Genomic DNA, 23,609 nt, shown 5'->3' with positions numbered 1-23,609 from the left:
CATCTCAGCTGGACGGCATGGTAGTAGTAAATTCCCACTGCATGAACATTTTTTAAAGTTGCTGAATATAATGAAAAGTTGCATACACACACTTCCTTCCCACAATACATTGCTCTCCCTCCCCTCCATTCAGGTAGCTACCTTTCTCCTCTCCTACTGCACCCTTCCCCAGTACACACACCCAAGTGTCTCCCCTTCTGCTATTAAATCTGTTCCCGCACGTGTCATTGCCAAAAGTCTGCAACTCAGCTGCAGGCTGTAGCTGTAACTGGGGTTTATAAGGGCAAAAGAGGAAAATTTAGAAAAGTTTACTCCTGAGGCAGGCCTGTGGCCGAAACACAGTACTGTGTCGAGTCTACAATAAAGTTTATTCTCTTTCATACCACCATAATCTCGAAGTCCTGAAGTCATGGTCCACTTCCCACTTTGTTTTTCTGTATTTGCACCTCGTGGGATTTTGTGTTCATCCACTCTGTGGAGAGCCTTCCCCATTAAATCTGTTACCCGACACACAGACACCCATTTCTCTCCTCTCCTGCTGCTGACCCCCCCCCCCCAGCACATAGGTTCAGTATCCCCCCTCCCTCCCCCCCCCCCCCCCCCCCCGGCATTTATCAACATTTATCTGGCTCTTCATAGGGTCTCCAGCAGTGATTCCCACATGCTACGTGAACTGACACTGATGCCTTCCCTCTGCTACATTATGGCAAGGTGAAATAGGATAGGCAGAGGAAGAGAACGCAATGGTAGACAACAGGCAGGAGTTAAAAATCCCGACTGCGATTAAAAAATGTAATCGTACTTACAATATACAAAATTTAATCACATTAATAGTGCACTAAATGCCCACCCCTAAAAAAAAAAATCAAAATATGGTAAAATTTATCATTTTATACTTATATATATTCATATCTCTGTCCTGGATCTAAAGTTATATTTACCAGTACTTTAAATCCAGAACCAAAAATTTAAAGCCTATGAATCAAGAGTCGGACAGTAGAAAAACAGGAGCTGCAGTTTGGGTGTACCGATTCCACTGCCCTGGTTTCTCACGCTGGCCCTGAAGTACCCCTATTTGGCTGCTTTTTTTGTGGTTCCCAAACCTGTCCTGGGGGCTCCCCAGCCAGTCAGGTTTTCAGATATCCACAATGAATATTCATGAGAGAGATTGGGGTGCAGTGGAGGTAGCGCATTCCAATCTCTCTCATGAATATTCATTGTGGATATCCTGAAAACCTGCCTGGTCGGGGAGCCCCCAGGACAGGCTTCAGAACCACTGGACTATTCACGATGAATATGTATGAGAATGATTTGCATGCAATGGTGGCAACTTATGCAAGTCTATCTCATGCATATTCATTGTGAATAGTCTGAAAACCAGACTGACTTGGGGGAGGGGGGTGCTCCAGGACCGGCTTGAGAAACAGGGCCAAACAGCTTTCTTCAATTAAAAGCTGGCCCCTTCCTCAATCTGTCCTATCCTGGCCTTGCTATATTAAACTCAGAGCCTCTGATTTGTCTCTGTAAGTTCCAAGCAGCAGGAACTGTCTCTTTATAGCACTGTGTAACCTTGCAGCGCTACATAAATCCCTATCATAATACAGATATATCTCCTCCCTGCATCATACCTTTGAAATGAATGGTACAGGATGGATTCAAGACACTATGAGCCCACACCCCCAAACCAATCCACAGCCTACAACTTATAGTAAGGTGGAGAGCCAGAGTGCACGGAGCCGCCCATAACATGGCGCTGCGCACCCACGCCCCAGCTGAGGGGGAGGGCGAGCTGCAATAGTCAAGGAGCCCTGGCGGCCGGAAGAGAGTTTGCGTGCCACGAGCAGGTCCCTGCAGGGAAGAAGGAGGGGCCGGAGCCATGGGCTTAAAGCCCACAGAGTTACTGGGTGCACCCTCTTTCATCCCCGAGGACTCAAACGGGTGCAGTCGACCTTTCCACCCACCCCTTGCTTTATTTAATGTTTCTGTTATATGAAGCATTTTGCAGCATGGAGGATGGGAATACCCGAGCCTGAGTGATTGGAGGAGCGCTAATTCATCAAGTTACGTTTTGGTGCAGATGGGTTCACTGCACCTGGGTTGGAAGCACCATTCTGGGTGGCGGGAGCGTCCTGTGTTCCACATATAGGGCAGAGGCATAGCCAGACCTCACGGTGGGAGGGGGCCAGAGCCCAAGGTTCAGGGCACATTTTGAGTGCCGCCCTGTCGCCCCTCACCCACCGCCTCACCTCCTTGCCCCCCCCCCCCCCCCCACTGCCTTGCCTCCTTGCCACTTTCCCTCACAAAAACAAATACCTTTGCTGACGGGGCTCCACAACCCCCGCCACCCGAAGCCTTCTTCAGCGCTGGTCTCCAGCGCAGCCGCGTACACTGCCCTGCTCTTCTTTCTTCTTGCTCCTCCTGTGCATGCTGACGTTCCTTTACGTGAAACTGAGAAGGAGCATCAGCATGTACAGGACAGGAGGAGCAAGATAGAAAGAAGAGCAGGGCAGGAATGCGGCCGCGCCGGAGACCGGCGCTGAAGAAGGTGCAAAGAAAAGCTATAAATATGGTATGGGATTTATGTTGCAAACGGGATGAGAGACTTGCCGACCTGAACATGTATACCTTGGAGGAAAGGAGAAGCAGGGGTGACGTGATACAGACGTTCAAATATTTGAAAGGTATTAATCTGCAAACAAACCTTTTCCGGAGACAGGAAGGTGGTAGAACTAGAGGACATGAATTGAGCTTGAAGGGGGGCAGACTCAAGAAAAATATCAGGAAGTATTTTTCATGGAGAGGGTGGTGAATATGTGGAATGCCCTCCCGCAGGAGGTGGTGGAGATGAAAACGGTAACGGAATTCAAACATGCGTGGGATAAACACAAAGGAATCCTGTTTAGAAGCAATGGATCCACAGAATCTTAGCGGAGATTGGGTGGCAACACTAACTGGGAAGCAAAACCAGTGCTGGGCAGACTTCTACGGTCTGTGCCCTGATCGTGACTGAATAGATATGGATAGGCTGGAGTGTAAATTTTAAGGGGCTTCGACGTTAGCTTCAGAACTTTTAGTACAAGAAGAGTGCTGGGCAGACTTCTACGGTTTATGCCCTGAAAATGGCAAGGACAAATCAAATTCAGGTACACATATAAAGTATCACATACCATGTAAAATGAGTTTATCTTGTTGGGCAGACTGGATGGACCGTACACGTCTTTATCTGCCGCCATTTACTATGTTACTATGTTTACAGTTGTCAGAAAGTGAGCCCTAATCCCAGCTCAGCCCATGCATGGTACCAGCTTCTTAAATAACTCCTCCACAGATCCTTCACCTCCAAGAGCAGGAGAAAGAGTGTGAAGCACGCCAAGACAAGAAGCAGACAAGTCTATTTTAAGATTTTGTGGGTTAACAGTGAGGCGAGAAGTTCTCCCAGCTCAAGGGCCGAGGTGTCGCTCACACTTCTGCTCTTGCGGGCAAGTCTTCAAAATCTGTCTGTTGAAGGAGGATGTGGGGGGTGGGGGGGTGGGGAGGATAAAGGGTTTGATGCAACGTGATTGTGGGGAAGGGTTATGAAAAACTAGAAGAAAATGTTCTTCAAACTTCTTGAGCCCTTGTACATTTTCCTAATCAGTAGCCACCTGCTGGGCCTTCCTGCAACATGTACAGGTTTGCTAAAGAAGAATTTGGAGGTCTCATTTTCGTCTTCCCCCTTCCTTTCGACCCACAGGCCCACCACATTCAGACCGAGTTTACTGCCTTCACCAAAGAAGCTTATGAGCACTGACTGAATTAATCTCCATCTCCTCTTGGCTGAGAAAGCTTTTTATTTTTCTGCACAGTGTGCCCTCCCACCCCCATTTTCATCTGGATCTGCCCCCTACAGTCCCTGGTGCTTTGGGAGAAGGAAGCTTTTATCCTTACTGGGAGGAGAAAACAACTTCATGAAACTAGGTACTGTCCAAGTGATGAGATGTCACCAGAGTGAAGGTGCCAGCAGCCCTGGAGTTATGAGGGGTGAGAGAAGGGGCAGGTGGGGCTCTGGGAGAAACTATTGATACCAGAGACCAGGTAGAAGAAGAACAGAGATGGTAAATATAAACAGGAACTGCACAGAAGAGACAAATGCAGGCAGGGAACATTCATAGTGGAAGGAAAGATCATATTGCTTCTTCTTTCAAAGCATTCTGTCCCACCCAAAGGCTATTTTTCTGCTGACTGCCTGGAGCAGCTGTTGCCAGAGGTTGTTGCAGCTGTGCTGGAAGATGCCCAGAAGACCTGCCTGTGTGTTTTCTGCCTTTTTGCATATTAACAGCTGCACCAGTCTCTGCAGTCTTTGTGAAATCATACCCGCCCTTTCCCACTGCTGGAAGAGGATGATAAGTACAAGCAGCGTTTGGATCGCTATCTGGCAGCAAGACTGGTAAAATGTCAGCCCCCTCAAGCCTGCACCACTACCCCCTCCCCTCCACAGTAGCATGAAAACAAGTATTAGGTAATGAAGACAATTTTACTGGATTGCATTTAATGCATGTCTAATTGCTGCTTGGTTCCACCCTAGAGGAGGCTGCACTTCCCAAGTTAGGGGTTGTCTTCCCCTGTGATGTCTCACTAATGCTCCCTGCTGTGTTCTAGGGGTTGTATCTTTATTTCCTGCCAAGCACAAGGGAAATGGGTCAAATACCATGTATTTACCATGGGGTAATGGGACAACAAAAACAGAGAAAATATCTGTGACCCAGAGGCAGAAAAAGAACATGTGAAAGTGTGCATAAGTATACAAGTATTGCCATACTGGGAAAGACCAAAGGTCCATCAAGCCCAGCATCCTGTTTCCAACAGTGGCCAATCCAGGTCACAAATACCTGGCAAGATCCCAAAAAAGTACAAAACATTCTATACTGCTTATCACAGAAATAGTGGATTTTCCCAAGTCCATTTCATAATGGTCTATGGACTTTTCCTTTAGGAAGCCGTCCAAACCTTTTTTAAACTCTGCTAAGCTAACCTCCTTTACCACATTCTCTGGCAACGAATTCCAGAGTTTAATTACATTCTGAGTGAAGAAAAAGTTTCTCCGATTCGTTTTAAATTTACTACATTGTAGCTTCATCACATGCCCCCTAGTCCTAGTATTTTCGGAAAGTGTAAACAGACGCTTCACATCTACCCGTTCAACTCCACTCATTATTTTATAGACCTCTATCATATCTCCTCTCAGCCGCCTTTTCTCCAAGCTGAAGAGCCCCAGCCACTTTAACCTTTCCTCGTAGGGAAGTCGTCCCATCCCCTTTATCATTTTCGTCACCCTTCTCTGCACCTTTTCTAATTCCACTATATCTTTTTTGAGATGCGGCGACCAGAATTGAACACAATATTCGAGGTGCGGTCGAACCATGGAGCGATACAAAGGCATTATAACATCCTCATTTTTATTTTCCATTCCTTTCCTAATAATACCTAACATTCTATTTGCTTTCTTAGCCGCAGCAGCACACTGAGCAGAAGATTTCAAGGTGGACGATACCTAGATCCCTTTGTGCACAAAAGAACTGCACTGAGGCTGGGCTCTAAGCTGCCAGATACTTGTAGGGGGGCATCTTTACCTTGGGGAGCGCACCTCATGCTTATTATTATTCCAGGAGAGCTCACCTGTCATTGGGGAGGGGGGATAGAGTATTTTCATTCCAGAGGAATTCACCTTTCACTTCTCATGGAGGGGGACAGAGTGCCTCCATCCTACAGGATTCACTTACACTTGCCATGGGGGAGGGGGAGGAGCAGAGTGCCTTCATTCCAGAGGATTGGCCTTACATCTGTAATGGGTGGAGGGGGGAGGAGAGATTTCCTCAATTTCAGAGGATTCACTTTATGCCTGTCATGGGGGTGTGTGGGGGCAGAGTGCCTTCATTCTAGAGGAATTCAGCTTACACTTTTCATTGGGGAGGGGGGACAAAGTGCCTTCATTCCAGAGGAATGTACCTTACATAGTAGATGATGACAGATAAAAGACCTGTACAGTCCATCCAGTCTGCCCAAAAAGATAAACTCATAGTATAACTGCCATGGGGGGGGGGGGGGGGGGGGCACAGTGCCTTAATTCCAGAGGAATTTACCTTGCACCTGTCATGAGGGGGGGGGGGGCAGATTGCCTCTGTTCCAATGGATTCACTTTACACCTGTCATTGGGGAAGGAGGACAGGGTGCCTCCATTCCATAGGATTTGCCTTACATCTGTCATGGGGGGGGCAGAGTTCCTCCATTCCAGAGATGTGGGGGCAGAGTGCCTTCATTCCAGAGGAAGAATTCACCTTACACCTATAATTGGGAGGGGAGGGGACAGTTCCTCCATTCCAGAGGATTCAGCTAATGCTTGTCATGGGGGGGTGAGGGAGCCAGAGTACCTTCATTCCAGAGGAATTCACCTTGTACTTCTCATGGGGGGACGGAGGGCAGAGCACCTTTGTTCTTGGTAATGTGTCTGACAATTAGGGAAAACAATGCCTTTTCTACAGAAGTGCTCATCTCTTACTATCAGGCATGGAGAAGTAACCTAATGGTTAAAGCACCATGGCACACTGCTCCATGTGATTCTGGGCAAGTCATTTAACCCTCCACTGCCTCTGGTACAAACAGATTGTGAACCTTCAGGGGACAGGGAAATACTTAGTGTAACTCACTCTGAACTCATCAGATTGCCTTTATTCTGAGCAAGTTTCTCTCACACTTGCTAACTGGCTCCAGATTCCCCAAACACCTACCTCAGTCTCACTGCTTCTCATCCTTTGAAGTTCACTCCATCCGTCTATTCCACCCGCTGCCACTCAGAGTTGCAGTCATTTACTGCCCCCCTAATAAGTCCCTCCCTTCCTTCCGTACCGACTTCGATGCCTGGCTCTCCGTTTTTCTTGAGGCCTCATCCCCATCCCTCATTCTTGGTGACTTCAACATACACATTGATAACCCATCCGACTCATATGTTTCTCAGTTCCTCACTCTTACCTCCTCCTTCAACCTCCAACTGAGCTCCTCCACCCCTACTCACAAATCTGGCCACTGTCGTGATCTCGTCCTCTCTTCTACTTGCTTACCCTCCAATTTCCGCGCATCAGCTCTTCCTCTCTCTGACCATCACCTAATCACATTCACACTTCAGCACCCTCCCCCTCATTCTCGCCCAACACTAAATACTACTTCCAGAAATCTCCAGGCTGTTGACCCCCTCACCTTATCCTCTAGTATCTCTGATCTCCTCCCTTCCATCATGTCCGCTGAATCTGTTGACAAAGCTGTCTCCACTTACAATGCCACTCTCTCCTCTGCTCTAGACACTCTTGCACCGTCCATCTCCCATCCCACAAGGCGTACCAATCCCCAGCCCTGGCTGACCCCTTGCACCCGATACCTTCGCTCCTGCGCCCGTTTGGCTGAATGCCTCTGGAGGAAATCTCGCACCCATACTGATTTCATTCACTTCAAATTCATGCTATCCTCCTTCCAATCCTCCCTATTCCTCGCCAAACAGGACTATTACACCCAATTGACTAATTCCCTCAGCTCTAATCCTCGTCGTCTCTTCGCCACCCTCAACTCCCTCCTCAAAGTGCCCTCTGCTCCCACCCACCCCTCACTCTCTCCTCAATCTCTGGCTGACTACTTCCGTGACAAGGTCCAGAAGATCAACCTCGAATTCACCACCAAATCTTCTCCTCCTCTTCATCCTATAACCCACTTTCTTAACCAACCAACCCAGGCCTCCTTCTCCTCTTTTCCTGATATCACCGAAGAGGAAACCGCCCATCTCCTCTCCTCCTCGAAATCCACCACCTGTTCCTCAGACCCCATCCCCACCAACCTACTTAGCACCATCGCTCCTACTATCACCCCCACCATCTGTCATATCCTCAACCTCTCTCTCTCCACTGCAACTGTCCCGGACACCTTCAAGCATGCTGTGGTCACACCACTCCTCAAAAAACCATCTCTTGACCCTACCTGTCCCTCCAACTACCGCCGCATTTCCCTCCTACCCTTCCTCTCCAAGATACTTGAATGCGCCGTTCACAGCCGCTGCATTGATTTTCTCTCCTCTCATGCCATCCTTGATCTGCTTCAATCCGGCTTTCGCCCCCTACACTCGACAGAAACAGCACTATCTAAAGTCTGCAATGACCTGTTCCTCGCCAAATCCAAAGGTCACTACTCCATCCTCATCCTCCTCGACCTATCCGCCGCTTTTGACACTGTCAATCACAACCTACTTCTTGACACACTGTCCTCCTTTGGGTTCCAGGGCTCTGTCCTCTCCTGGTTCTCCTCTTATCTCTCCCATCGTACTCTCATGGTTCGTCCTCCTCCCCTATCCCGCTCTCTGTTGGAGTTCCTCAGGGATCTGTCCTTGGGCCCCTCCTTTTCTCAATCTACACCTCTTCCTTAGGCTCCCTGATCTCATCTCATGGTTTCCACTATCATCTTTATGCTGACGACACCCAGCTGTATCTCTCCACACCAGACATCACTGCGGAAACCCAGGCCAAAGTATCGGCCTGCTTATCCGACATTGCTGCCTGGATGTCCAACCGTCACCTGAAACTGAACATGGCCAAGACTGAACTTATTGTTTTCCCACCCAAACCCACTTCTCCTCTCCCTTCACTCTCTATCTCAGTTGATAACACCCTCATCATCCCCGTCTCATCTGCCCGCAACCTCGGAGTCATCTTCGACTCCTCCCTCTCCTTCTCTGCGCATATCCAGCAGATAGCCAAGACCTGTCGCTTCTTCCTCTACAACATTAGCAAAATTCGCCCCTTCCTCTCTGAGCACACCACCTGAACTCTCATCCACTCTCTCATTACCTCTCGCCTTGACTACTGCAACCTACTCCTCACCGGCCTCCCACTTAGTCACCTATCCCCCCTTCAGTCCATCCAGAACTCTGCCGCACGTCTTATCTTCCGCCTTGACCGATATACTCATATCACCCCTCTCCTCAAATCACTTCACTGGCTTCCAATCAGATACCGCATACAGTTCAAGCTTCTCCTACTAGCCTACAAATGCACTCGATCTGCAGCCCCTCCTTACCTCTCTACCCTCATCTCCCCTTACGTTCCTACCCGTAACCTCCGCTCTCAAGACAAATCCCTCCTTTCAGTACCCTTCTCCACCACCGCCAACTCTAGGCTCCGCCCTCTCTGCCTCGCCTCACCCCATGCTTGGAACAAACTCCCTGAGCCCATACGCCAGGCCCCCTCCCTACCCATCTTCAAATCATTGCTCAAAACCCACCTCTTCAATGTCGCTTTCGGCACCTAATCACAACACCTCTACTCAGGAAATCTAGACTACCCAACTTGACATTTCGTCCTTTAGATTGTAAGCTTTTCTGAGCAGGGACCGTCCTTAGTTATTCATTTGTACAGCACTGCGTAACCCTAGTAGCGCTCTAAAAATGTTAAGTAGTAGTAGTAGTTTCATCGAGTCCTGGGTTTACCCCATTGTATACAGGGAGCATACATCGAACCCTGATTTTCTGAGGACATACAATTGGACAACCAGAACTACAAGGCCCTGCATGCCATGGAGTAAACCCAGAACTGGATCAAACCTATCAGGAAAATCTGGAGCCAGTTAGAAATCTCTCTCACACCAGGACTTCTTTTTGGGGTGAGGGTAGGGTACCATTATGCCTGGCACAGTGGCACAGACAGGAAGGTCAGGAGAGGGCCATGGCTACCAAACACGAGCCTCAGGGAGCACTGGAAAATTAAAAACAAAAACAATTGGCGTGTGATGGTGTGTGTCATCAATAAAAATTGTTTATCAAAAAAAAAAAAAAACAAAGCATGGGATCTTTGTAACATGGCTTTTGTTAGAGAGGGGAGAACACAAATGTAAACTTTGGCCCCCAGGGGGCATGGAGAAGTACACCTCCTGCATTCCAGCCTTGACCTGATACAAGGGCCTGGAGCCAAGTGTTCTGCTACTGAATGCTGTGGAACACGATGCTCTGATAGCTACACATCATGTACTTCAGCGAATTTCTGAGTGGGGCACTGAGGAAGCCTAGAATCTGTGCATGAGCCTTGAAACAGAGTGTCCCGAGTGCCCCTTTATTCCTCAGGTTTGCCCTGGTTGGCAATAGGAAGGTCACAAGGAAGGACCAGGCAGCAGGTGAGCCCTGGATACCTGGGTGGTGGCAAAGAGCTCTCGGGGAAAGGATCTCACATGCTCCTGAGCTGGAGGCACCTGATGCCCACAACATATGCTCTGCAGTCAGATGCTTAGAAGGGAAGAATTCAGTGGTCTCACCTCCTTAATTTAGCATTCCTCCTCTGTGACCACATCCAGCTACAGCTTACTTTGCCAGAGAAAAAGGAATTCCCTGGGAAGAGATCCAACATCAGAGAAGGTTAGTGGTGACAGAGCTCTCCAGTAAAGGACCTTGTTATAAAGATCCAGTCCACTGGGGGGCAGCAGGGAGGGACCATAGAGCAGAGCAGCCTTAACCCCTGAGTGATAAGAGGAGTTGCCTGGGGAGTCACTCACTGGCAAAGAAGCTCCAGGCCCCTGATGAGTAACAAACTTATCACTGGGGAGAGACAATACAGCAGACAAGCTGCAGGCCCTAGGAAGTGACAAGGAACTCCCTGCAGAGGGACCCAGTGACAGAAGCGTCCTAGACCTTTGGACAATGACATAGAAATCCCTAGCAAATGGTCAAATCGGTGGATCTGCAAGAGACACAATATAAAATTTTACATAGAGCTTACATATCCAGGACAAAGGGGCCCAGCTGAAGATATGGGACTCTGCCCTGTGCCATAAATATCATACTGGTCCTGGAACTCTCCTGCATGCCTTTTTGGAAAACCCCAAATTAGCTATTTGGAATAGTCTTTCTTGTGCTTAACCAGGTGTTTCGATTCACCCTGGAGTGGTCCTATGCTATGTTACTCCTACGAGAGCAGTCTCTCCTACTCTCCCAGGGTCTGTCGTAGCCTCAGAGGAGATTTATATACATGACAACATTGGTGGTTAAAAAAACGCTATGGAGGTCGACAGTGGAAACGCCCGAAGTGGGTTAGGATTTTCACGCGACCCGAGGAGGTCCTGGCGCAGCATCAACTCCGGATAATAAACCAACTGGGGGATTGGAGAGTGAGCTCTTCCCCCCAAAGATATCTGGAGCGGTTTCTGTGGAGAAATTGGATCTGGTGAAGCCAATAATGTCACAATGGACATACTATAGGAAGTGCTGCAGAGTGTGAATAACTCTCTTCTTCAGATGTTTAAAAGTTTTCAGGAATAAACATGTGAGTTAAAGAATTTATATTAATACTTATCTAACAAAGTGGAAGTCCAAGATATAAACATAGAGATTTTGACTACGGAAATGGGTTTCTCTACGAAAATCAGTTAATTTGGTAATGAAGGACAGCCATGTTTCTTGTAAAAATTGGAATTTCTGGAAAACCAATTAAGGAAAAATAACTTGAGAATGATAAACTTTCCTGTAACATCCTATATATCAGCTACTGAACTGTTGAAGAAATATTTCTCTGATATTTTGCAAATACCTTTTGATAGCCACCCTCTGGTGTCTAAAGTGATTTATATTTCCTTTAAAATTTTCTTTATCAGAGAAAAGAGATGTGAACTTAACTGACATTTTGGAAAATTCAGAAATTACAGATAGAGTTATATTATTAGTGACTTTCGCCTTTGATTTAGATAGGAACAATGTTTTGAAATTGTATTTCCGATACATGGCTGATAGTTTTTTGGGTTCAAAGATGAATATATTTCCTGACATATCAAGGGAATCGCAGACTAGGAGGCGTGAATTCTTGGCTTTTAAGCCAGGAATCATTGCCCTAGGTGGGACCTTCCTAGTGCGATTCCCTTGTAAGTGTTTTATTTCCTTATTACTTATTTGTTGAACCTAAGAAATTACAAGAGTTTGTGGAGTCGAAAGAACAGATGAAGAACCCTCTGCAGCAACTTCCTTTAGTTACCACTGTACCGGCTGCAATTACCGATTAACCTTCCTCCCTCAGAAAATGTGAATTGTAACATTAACCATTTTGAGTTTTTCTTATTTTCTTTGAGATTGTTTTCCTGATCTTGGATCTCCCAATTGTGGACAATTTTATATAATATATATTGATGAGAGAAAATGTATTCTTTTTCCTTTATATTAATTTCTGTTTTTCCTTACATTTATGTGATAAATGTGAATGTAATCAAGTAAAATGATAAATAAAATAAAAAAAACAATTTTGCAGTTCTGGACAGCTGAGGATCCGGCACTTTTTGCATTTTGGGTTTCAAGAATCACTGAAGTGGCTAAATACGAGCGTATGCTTTATACCCATGCTTTCAATGTGAATAACAGACAGTATGCTACCCTTTGGCAACGACTTTTAGATATTTTGAACTCCCATGACTCCTGGACACAACAAGATTGATGGGGTAGTGCGGGGATAGGGGGCTGGGATAGATAGTAATGAGAATATGATGATGAGTGTATGTTGGTTATTTCTCCTTAAGAATGGATGTTTGGGGTGTAAGTGGGTGAAAGAGACACATAGTTGTTTGCTATATAAAGACAAAAGTCAATATGGGAATGCCATGTGCATCAGGGGCGTAGCTACGTGGGGCCACAGGGGCATGGGCCCCTGTAGATTTGGCCCTGGCCCCCCCATCGCCAACCCTCCCCTGCCACCGTCGGGTACCTTTGTTGGCAGGAGTCCCCAACCCCAGCCAGCCGAAGTCCTCTTCTCTGGCACGGCCGCGTTGCTGATCTGCAAGGGCAGGCTTCTGTTTCTGTGAGTCTGACATCCTGCACGTACGTGCAGGAAGTCAGAGTCACAGAACCAGAAGCCTGCCCTTGCAGTTCAGCAACGCAGCCGCGCCGGAGAAGAGGACTTCGGCTGGCGGGGGTTGGGGACCCCCACCAGCAATGGTACCCGATGACGGGGGAGGGTTGGCAGCAGCGGGAAGAGGGGGTCAAAAGGGTTGGCGCTGGGGGGGGTCAAAGGTGGTGGCGGCGGCGGAAGGGGTCAAAAATGTGTCCCCTCACCTTGGGCTCTGGACTCCCCTCCCGCCAATGTCTGGCTACGCCCCTGATGTGCATACTTCATTGTAAATGTATCTTCTACATCTGCTCATGATATATGCTGGTTGATTGTATACCTTGTGTACTTATTTCATCTGTATTGACACAGCAAAATATAAATAACAAAAATTTTTTTTAAATCCCTAGCGAGAGACCTGGTAGCAGAAGAATCCCAGAGTCTTGTACAGTGAGAGAGAGCTGTCCAGGGAGGATCCCAGTGGTAGTCCTTGGAGAAACCTCTCATATTCTTCACTCATCTGGAACCTGTACAGGCTGACAGCCATCTCTCCTTCCCTCTTTCTCCATCTACATAAATAAATTTGCTATATACAATCTAGACTAATATTTTGAAAAACGCGTTTTGACAGCGCCAAACCACTACGAGAAAAACTGCATTGGCTACCAATCAAAGAACGCATCACTTTCAAAATCTGCACGACTGTTCACAAAATAGTTTACGGCGAGGCACCGGGACACATGACAGACCTCATCGACCTGCCAGCCAGAAACACCACAAAATCTACACAATCATACCTAAACCTCCACTACCCAAGCAACAAAGGACTCAAATACTACTACTACTACTTATCATTTCTATAGCGCTACAAGGTTTCTATAGCGTTACAATACAAATCCATCTATGCAACCAGCTTTTCCTATTTAAGTGCACAACTATGGAACGCACTGCCAAAAGCAGTAAAAACTACGCTCGACCATCTAGACCTCCAGAAAGCACTAAAGACAGACCTGTTCAGAAGAGCATACCCCACCGTCTCAACATAAAATACCTGGACACCTACGTCACAATGAAACCAAAGACCTTAATGAACATTACCTGACTCTTCCTCCCCTCTCCCTCTGTAAGACCCCCCCCAATCCAACCTACCATACATGTACTTCATTCCACCACAGTATCACTTTGTATTATTCACCCCATGTATTTGTTCATACCGGAATTGGCTTGCGCCGTTAACGGTAATATGTAAGCCACATTGAGCCTGCAAATAGGTGGGGAAAAGTGGGATATAAATGTAACAAACAAATAAAAATAAATAAAATCTCTTTGAACTCTGCCCTGTCTGTGTCCTCTGTTCCTCAGTCTGCTTCTTTCTCTTCCTCTATGTCCCTAACCCCTCTTCATCTTTTCTTTTCAAGAACTGGGAGTGTGTGTGAGTAAGGCTCTCGCTGAGACTCAGAGTGGACTTCCTTACGCAGAGGGAAAACTATGAGTCTGGGGGGAGAGGGGACCATGAATTATCCTTTCACCCCAGGATACTGCAGAAAACATACACAATACAGCATGGCACACAAACACATAATATAGCACAGCACCCTGCACAAACACACAATACAGCAAAGCAATAGTCATCTATGCAGACAGAGTGTAATACATTTTTACTGAGGAGGGCTTCCGCCAGACTGATATGTCAGGGATCAAGAGTCAATAAGATATCACCCTTATTAGTCAAACTGCATTGGCTACCCATAGAGGCAAAGGTGATATTCAAAATTTGTGTAATGGTGTTTTTGATATCGCATGGTCAGGCCCCGGCAAATATGATGGGATTAGTTAAAATTCTTCCTCCAAACATTTTTTCTTTCTTCAGTATCCCAGCGTGACATAGGTCAGCTATAAGAAGGTTTTTACAACATCCTTTACTTTCCAATCTACTAAAAGTTGGAATTCTTTACCTCTAACTTTAAAATCTTTATCTAACTCTAAGCAATTTCACAAATCTTTGCAGGCATTTTTATTTCAAAAATACATACTATCTGGATTGATATAATACTGGAATGTTCGTATGTTATTCCTGAGAATGCTCAGCTTCTCTTATTGTGAACCCCCTTGAATTTGTTTGGTAATGGCAGGTTATAAATACAGTATGTAATGTAATATAATGTAACAGTACAGCACAGGTGATGCATTCCCTTCTTCATGTTCTCTTTCGCTCACTCTCTTCTCCAACTCATCGTCTGTTTTGCCTCTCTGCACCTCAGCTCCTCCTGTAACCCTCTATCCAAATCCTCTCCCCTTCCTTTCCTCCCTCCCTATCCCCCTCCAGCATTCTCTCTGATCTAGCAACCTTCCTCATCTCTCCTGATTCCCAGAGGCAGCCTACACAGGATCAGCAACTAGAGAGAGCATGGAGGAGAGATTGGTTTGGTTTGCTTGGCTCCTCCAACCAAAAAGGTGTCTGCTGCCCTGTCTCAGCCTATCCTCAGAAAATGGGAAGAGGTGATCGAAAAGAGGACAGCTGAGCCAGAGAGCTGCTAACTTCCCCTCTGCCTGCATTTGAGAACTTTTTACACACATACAGTACTACAAGGGAAAAAACCCACAGGGGAAATCTAATTCAAAAGACAGGGAAGGCTTACTTCACAAGTGACTGAGTGGGAAGTAGCGTAGTGAGCAGAGGGAATACTCAAGTTTGATCTGTACCATTGTTTGAACATTATCTGGGGGCTCCTTTGAGTTCCAGCAATGCAAGGGGTGACCCAGGCCCCAGTTAATTTTTCTTCTCCCAAACCATCTCTTTCCCACTCCAGGACTGGACTGCCGACCCATCTCAAATTCTAGGCAATAGTCATCGAAAAAGCCTCCGTTTGCCTTTCTCTGCTTGGTGGCCTAGGGTGAGATATGGAACCTTCCCCACCCCCAACAGAAAGAACCTGCTTTGGGAAAGTCTGCTGTTGCATTTCCTGAATGGCAGGATATGACATCACCAGTGAGCTGCGGCACCAGCACTCTCTGCCACATCCTGAGGAAAACGGTCAAACTCAGCAAGACACTGCTGCTCACCTCTGACCCCCGCCTCTCCTTACCTCCCCCTCTCTGCTATTGCCCTGGGTCTGCCCAGCCATCTGCAGCTTCCTGTTTCACCCATTGGTCACGGGATAGCTTCCTGCCCACCCCTCCACCTTGCTTCAGTCCTCCTGTGCTTTAGGCACAGATCTCTTTGGAGGTAGTGGCGATGGGGAAAGTGTTACTCCAGCAGCATCCCCATCCATATTCCTACAAAAGTAAAATTACTGAATCCCCTCTCACAGATACTAAGGCAACATCAAGCCCTCCCCCAGACCCATAGACGTTCCCCCAACTTGCTCCAATTCCTAGTTCACAGTGAGCCCACCATAGCCCACCGTGGCAGGGAATGTTATGAGTATGGCTATGCCATTACTCGCCAATGTCTCCCAAAACTCTTCTACAGTAAGAGAGATGTCAAGTGTGGGCCATCCCAAAGAATGTTTACCACCCCAAAGAGTGAGACTGAAGGCCAAAGAGTAAGGTTTTCTTCAGATGGTTTATATGGCATATAAATCTAGTAAGATTTCAGCATAGTATTGCTCTGCAAATGCAAAAGGCAGCACAAAATACATGCTTTCCTCTTCTGTCTCTGAAAGGATACAGACAGAGGAGGCAATATGGGACAATTTTCAAAGGAACTGGTCCAGGTACCTAAACAGTTATCTGCCTATATTTTAAACACTGAAAAGCGCTCACCGCATGTGCATAGGCTTCAGAGAGCATGTACTTGTAGGTGCATGGAAAAGCGATATGGCAGGGGGATGTAAAGTACCTTAAAGTATGCAGGAAGGCAGGCCCCTTGGCTTTTCCTCTCTTAGATTTGTCCCTTATGAAAGCAGTGATCAGGAACAGTGCACTGGCTGGGAGGATCTAAGGAGTGATAGAAGGGACTGAGACAGAGGGAGACAGTCTTTATCTGAATGTGACGAACTCCAAATGAGTGAGAGAAGGAGGTGAGGGAGAGAGCCTTCATATGAACATGACACACTCCTAATCAGCGAGAGAAGGGGCTAAAAGAGTGTGAGAAAGAGACAGCCTTCCAATAAATGTAACACACTACTGACAAATGAGAGAAGGGGTTAAAAGAGTGTGAGAGTCTTCTGACTGTGACATACTCCTGAGTGAAAGCAGGGGCTCAAAAGAGTGTGAGAATGAGTCTTTCAACGAGTATGATACACTCCTGAGTGAGAGAAGGGGCTCAACGAGTGAGAGAATGAGAGTCTTCCATTGAGTGTTACACACTCCTGAGTCAGAGCAGGGGCTCAAAGAATGTGAGAATGAGAGAGTCTTCCAACGAGTGTGATACACTCCTGAGTGAAAGAAGGGGCTCAAAGAGTGAGAGAATGAGAGTCTTCCAACGAGTGTGTCTCAAACCTGAGTGAGAGAATTAAAGAGTCTTCTACTGAGTGTAACACACTCCTGAGTGAGAGCAGGGACTCAAAGAATGTGGGAATGAGAGAGTCCTAATGAGTGTGATACACTCCTGAGTGAGAGAAGGGGCTCAAAGAGTGAGAGAATGAGAGTCTTCCAATGAGTGTGACGCAATCCTGAGTGAGAGAATGAGAGTCTTCCATTGAGTGTTACACACTCCTGAGTGAGAGCAGGGGCTCAAAGAATGTGAGAATGAGAGAGTCTTCCAACGAGTGTGATACACTCCTGAGTGAGAGAAGGAGCTCAAAGAGTGGGAGAATGAGAGTCTTCCAACAAGTGTGATTCAATCCTGAGTGAGAGAATTAAAGAGTCTTCCACTGAGTATGACACACTCCTGAGTGAGAGCAGGGGCTCAAAGAATATGAGAATGAGTCTTCCAACGAGTGTGATACACTCCTGAGTGAGAGAAGGGGCTCAACGAGTGAGAGAATGAGAGTCTTCCAATGAGTGTGACTCAATCCTGAGTAAGAGAATGACAATGTCTTCCATTGAGTATGACACACTCCTGAGTGAGAGCAGGGGCTCAAAGAATGTGAAAATGAGAGAGTCCCAACAAGTATGATACACTCCTGAGTGAGTGAAAGAAGGGACTCAAAGAGTGTGAGTCATCAAATAAGTGTGACATACTCCTAATGAGAGAACGGGTTCAAAGGGCATTAGAGAAAAGAAAGCCTTCAAATGAGTATAACACACTCCTGAATGAGAGAAGGGGCTCAAACAGTGAGAAAGCTTTTAAATAAGTGTGACACACTCCTACCTGAGAGACTTCACATCTCTGAAAGAGCTAAATCTTCAACAAAATCCTCCTCTGGGTCTCTATTCCACAATGACCTTCCCCAAGGACCTTATCGCCAACTGCAGCCATATTTGACAAGCAACATCACAGATGTCGTTAGCTGATTAATTGGTGCCGATCCCAATGTCATAGCTGTCCTTACACACACTGGATAGATCAATCAGATCACATACAGACTGGCAAGGTCCAGGATAGGGTCACTACTCAGGGCTTCAGACCCAGAACAAGCTCTTGACAAAGCAAGCTGTAGCTGCATTCCCAGTGGAAAACCATTCTGCTTCCAGTGAAGAGCCTTTGTGATATAACTAAACAGACCTGTGCAATTGCTTGTCTCTTTGCCTTGGCCTGGAAAGGGGCTACAGCTCTTGCCAGGGGCATAGCCAGATGGCCAATTTTGGGTGGGCCTGAGCCCAAGGTGGGTGGGCATGGAATTCTCCCCACCCCCGGTCTCCCTCTGGTTTGCTCCTCTCTCCACCCCTCCCTGCCCACAAACCCCAAATATTAAATACTTGAGCTGGTGGGGATCCCCAAACCCTGACAGCTGAAGATTTCCTCCTCCTTCTCGAGGAGCCAGCACTCTTCCAAACGGCAGCCAGCACCACTTGCCTCAAACTGATGCTGCTGCCAGCAGGCCGTGCATGCTCAGTGCTTTTGTATGTGCAAAAACTGAACATGTGCAGAGGGGCCGGTCTCAGCCTTAATTCAAGGCAAGTGCTGCTGGCTGACATTTAGAAGAGTGAGGGCTGCCCAAGGAGAGAAAATCTTCAGCTGCCAAGGTTTGGGGATCCCCACCAGCCACAGCAAGTGTGTCAAAATTTTGGGTGAGCCTGAGTCCAAAGTGGGCCCACCCAGGCCCACTTGTGGCTATGCCACTGTGAAACCTAATGAAGAAATGAATGCAGCAGCTCCCTGACCATACTATATGAAGTCTGCTGTCCTCAAAGGAGCCAACCCACAGAACTGCCATGAGGAATAACACATAAAAACAAATTCCCATGCTGGCAGCAGAAGCAAAGTGGAATCCAGCCTCCTGAACCTCCATTTCTAAGCTCTACCACCACAGACTGTGAGCAGATGTGTAATTGAGAACTAAGGAGGGGAGGAAGAGGCATTAAGAAAGAACAAGTAAAAGGCGGAAAAATCAAAAAGAAAGAGATGGAAAAATACCCAGATTGTATCTTTTCCTTTAGCTGGTTTCAAAGTAGTAAAATCAGAAAACAAAACCTCCAGGAAGCTGGACTGTGTGGTAATGAAGGGTCCTTAGATGGAACAGAGTTCAGAGAACCCACCCCCTCACTCCTTGCGCTGCCATGAAAGCTCGGCATTTTGTGTGTGAATCGTCCCCTTGTCCTCTCTGTCTCAGGCGCTTCAGTGCGAATTCCATAGCCCCAGTGTCACGCACTGCAAGGAGGGGGGCAGTGGGGTCAGGAGATGCTCAGAGCCCTGATTAAGAGTGGGAAAAGAAATGGAGGGACGGAGATTGGAAATGAGAACGAGAGAGACAGACAAACAGAACAAAAAAAAAGATGGAAGGCAAGAGTTAAGACACCCCTGCACAGAAAGATAGAGTACCACACTTGCACAAATAGAAAGACACGGATGGATGGATGGATGGATGGAGGGAGCGAGAGAGCAAGGGACAAACATTTCTGCACCCATTAAGAGACAGGCAGGTTTGGTGATGAGGAACCTGCGGAGAGCCAAGAAAAGAAGATAGAATCTGATGTCAATGTCACAGGACTCAAACACAGGATGAAACAGGGACTACAGAAACACAAGTGATTCCATACTGCAAAGGCCGCTATTCACACCTTGACTGTAGGCATCACACAGCTAAGAAGAGGAAAAGGGGGGGGGGGGGGAGGAAATGGAGAGCACAGGAAAAACAGGAGAGAGACAAATAGGAAAAAGACATGACAGGAAGCAGAAGTATTTGCCACAACCCTGCACTCTGTATCTGATAATAAGGTTCCTTGAACCTGAATGAGAGAAAGGAAAAACAAGAGATGTGGAGAGGGGAGTTTGTGAGCGGAGGAGGGATGATGGGAAAAAGCCAAGACAGACAGAAGAGTGGGGAGGAAGAGCTGGATAGTGAGAGCATAGATTTATTGATCCCGACTTTTAGCTGCAGGTGCATTGCTGATCGCAGGTCCATGACAGCAAGAGGGATGATGCATGCGACAGTCAATTAGTAAACAGGGTCTTACAGAGATCTGGCCAGTAATAGGCAGAGCATGCATGGGGCACCAGTCTGATACAACATGGCAGATACAGCGGTAACTAAACTGGCATAACTTGCAAGTATTTGCATTTTGACTAGTTAAACAAAATCCATCTGAGTTCACAGAGAATGGAAAAGGGGTGGCGGGGGAGGGGAGGGGAGACAGGAAGTAGAAGAGTTGGAGAGACAATAGAGCAGGAAGGGAAAGAAAAAGAAATGAGAGAGGGAAGAAAAAATAATAATCTGAGACAGATCAGAGCTTGCAGAGTGCTCCGGACAGAGACCCCTGTCCTGTTTCCACATGCACTTCCTCTTTAGCTGAAGCCACAAGTTTTGACACTTCCTCTCTCTGCACCTGGTTCCCACTTGTGAGCTCTTTATGTGGGGGTTAGCGACACTACTCAACCAGAACAGATTCTCATGTATTCTGTGGAATATATAGAATATGGGAGAATGTAGTACAAGCGGAGTGTTGATACAGAATTCAGTAAGGAAGGAGCATTGGGGGTTTGGGGAGGGGGGATGCTCATCCCCCTCCCTAAACTCCCAATGCTCCTTCCTTACTGAATTCTGTATCAACACTTCACTCCATTGCTGGACACAGAGAGCTTGGTGACCAATATCTCCATTACTCATATATTGTCTCAAGAGGGGAGAAAGATGTCATTTCTTATCTGTCTTCATGCACTTAAGAGTCCTTCTCTATGCACTTCCCAGAGACCTTGAGCATATTATGCTGGGAGGGTGGGTTAAAGCACCAGTGCACAATGGAGCGTGAATCCTGCCACACATAGGGGTTTAGTCTGAATCCTAGCTCCGTACAGTGGAGTGGGTGGGTTTCACTTGCCTTCCCTCAGACTGGGAATCTGAGTCCTTGCACTAGTGACCTGGGCATGTGGTTCCTCTTGTGCTCAGAAACTGGAAGTGTGGAGACACAATGCCCCAGGCTCTAATAACAGGAACAGCAGTTTAGTAAGAGAGACGCTCCTTGCCTTCAGTGTATGCAGGCACACTGCACTGGGTTTTGATACTGGAAATGGTGTTTTGCAGCCAAGCAAGCTTTTCTGACACAAACGCACATTGTTCCAGAACAGGGACATTGACTGACACACACACACACGCCGTCCAGTGTGAGAGAGCTGGAAGGCTCTGTGCCAGTGCTGCTAGCCTATACGTAATAAGTTAAACCCCCCCCCCCCCCCCCCCAATCTACCTTGTGGAAATACTGATAATTTTTATTATTTTTCCCATTTTTGCTCTGTGGCATTCTTTCCCAGACTGCGGCCAAGTTCCCGGGGTCAGGGACTCCCCTGCCTTCTGTGGCATCCCATTTCGGTTTTAAGCATGTTTTTTTCAGCCCTGTAAGCAGAGTTACAGGATAAAGATGTCTCCTGAATGTAAGATCCCTAACTCATCCAATTTTCCATCCCACTATAAATGGTTGTTGAGGGGCAATTTCAGCTTTCGACCTCTGCCTTCTGTAGGCCTAGGGAGACATGAGCTCATGACTCACTCAGCCCTGAGAGGGGCAGCCGTTTTTTCAAGGGAGATATACGCACACAGTAACATATACATACAGCCAGTGTATTATTTTTCCCCTCTGCCTGTGGACCAACCTTCTACACACAGCATGCAAGGCATCATTATTACACAGTGTCCATTTCCTGTTCCCAATTCAAAATCCAGACACATACATACATACACACCTGATTGTTCTTTCACTGTAGCCCCTGCATTTTGGCAACTCTGAGAAACTGCTGAAAGGTGGGGGTGGGGTGAAACCTGGAAAGCTGCATTTATTCACTTAAAAAAAAAGAATTTCAAGGCTACACACATATGGCAACTATTCACCCCTGCCACCACATGTGACCTTCAATACAATGTGGATTTAAACAAAATTAAAATAATGGTTTTTAATCTAATCTAATTCAACACTTAATGACCGCTTTAATTTGTACCAAACCCCCTACAGAAGAGCTGAACTTCCTATACATCTCCCCTCTTAAAAAAATGAAACTAATATGAACCTTTCATTTGTTGGCCTGTATCCATGGTTTTGAACTCTCTTCCCATTCCATGGCACTTTTGGACAGAATCCAGTCCCCTATTGCTGCACCCCAGTCCCCCAGAGCATTCTGCTAATATTAATCTCCTGATTAACTAATTCATTAGTAAAAAAGGGGGGGGGGGTGGAATCCCTAAAGCCTGCTCCTTTATTCCATCCTCTCCCCTCATCACCTTGCGTCCTCCACCTGCAAAAACAGCATTAAAAAGCTGCTGCACCTCATGTGAACCTGCCGTGTGCGCACACACACATATCCACAAACAGTCACAGAAATATACAGGCACATGCATGCCTACAGACCCACACATATATGCACTGATACGGGCACGGATACAGTCCCAACACAGAGATGCTGACTGACACACACACGCATACACACACACACACACACACACACACACACACATATCCTGAGATCTCTTCCTCTACCGGTTACTGCAGATCAGTCACATAACGGAAACATCCTGCCTAAATGTAGAACAGAGCCTCACACACATGCACCCAGCCCCCTTGATACACATACAGGCACAAACACAACCACCACCCACAAAACACACACACAAATACACAGTCTCCCCCCCCCCCCCCCCCCCCACACAACAGACACACAGTCCCTCCGTATAGACACGGTTCCCCCCCCTCCCAACACATCTCCCCCAAGACAGACACATATAGAGACACACAGTCCTCTAACATACATACACACATGCACACAGCCACAGCCCCCTCCCATACATGCAGACCCCCCCCCCCCCCCCCCTCAACACACGAACAGCCAGAGAGTCCTATCAGCTCTGAATATGAAAAACCTAAGCCAGTGAGAATGGGTGGATGGAGGAGGCTCACCGCATAGATGCTGGGGTGGGTTGAGTTGGGGGGGGGGGTCTCACCCCCTATCCATTGCGCGGATCTGTCCTCTGCCGTCTCCCCACCAGCCTTCACATGCTCTTCTTCGCCTCTGCTTGTCTGCCCTCCCTCTCTCTCTTCCTTTCTCCTCCCCTTATGACAAAAGCAGAAGCCCGAGAGGCTCAGCCCTTTCCAGACTAGCTCCGCTCTCTCTATACATGAGCCATGCAGCAAACAGGCAGGCGAGCTCCAAGGTCCTCTACAAGGAATACTCACTACCCCCCCCCCCCTCCCGGCTGAGGGACTTCATGCTACAGG

The 23,609-nt window shown here is 47.2% G+C and overlaps 1 protein-coding gene across 3 annotated transcripts in view; it reads right to left on the bottom strand.

Annotated features, from left to right (window-relative positions):
* SIPA1 (signal-induced proliferation-associated 1) overlaps positions 1-23,394 on the bottom strand; it is a 93,138-nt gene extending 69,744 nt beyond the window's left edge. For all 3 annotated transcript variants that reach the window (XM_030217479.1, XM_030217480.1, XM_030217481.1), the window contains exon 1: positions 23,292-23,394. The gene's annotated coding sequence lies outside the window, so the exon portion shown is untranslated. The remainder of the gene's footprint in view (positions 1-23,291) is intronic.
* Positions 23,395-23,609: the final 215 nt, after the last annotated feature.

The sequence above is a fragment of the Microcaecilia unicolor genome, chromosome 11 (genome assembly GCF_901765095.1).
Source record: "Microcaecilia unicolor chromosome 11, aMicUni1.1, whole genome shotgun sequence".
NCBI lineage: Eukaryota > Metazoa > Chordata > Amphibia > Gymnophiona > Siphonopidae > Microcaecilia > Microcaecilia unicolor.
Note: the sequence above shows the minus strand (reverse complement) of the source record. Positions and strands in the feature narration are given on the sequence as shown.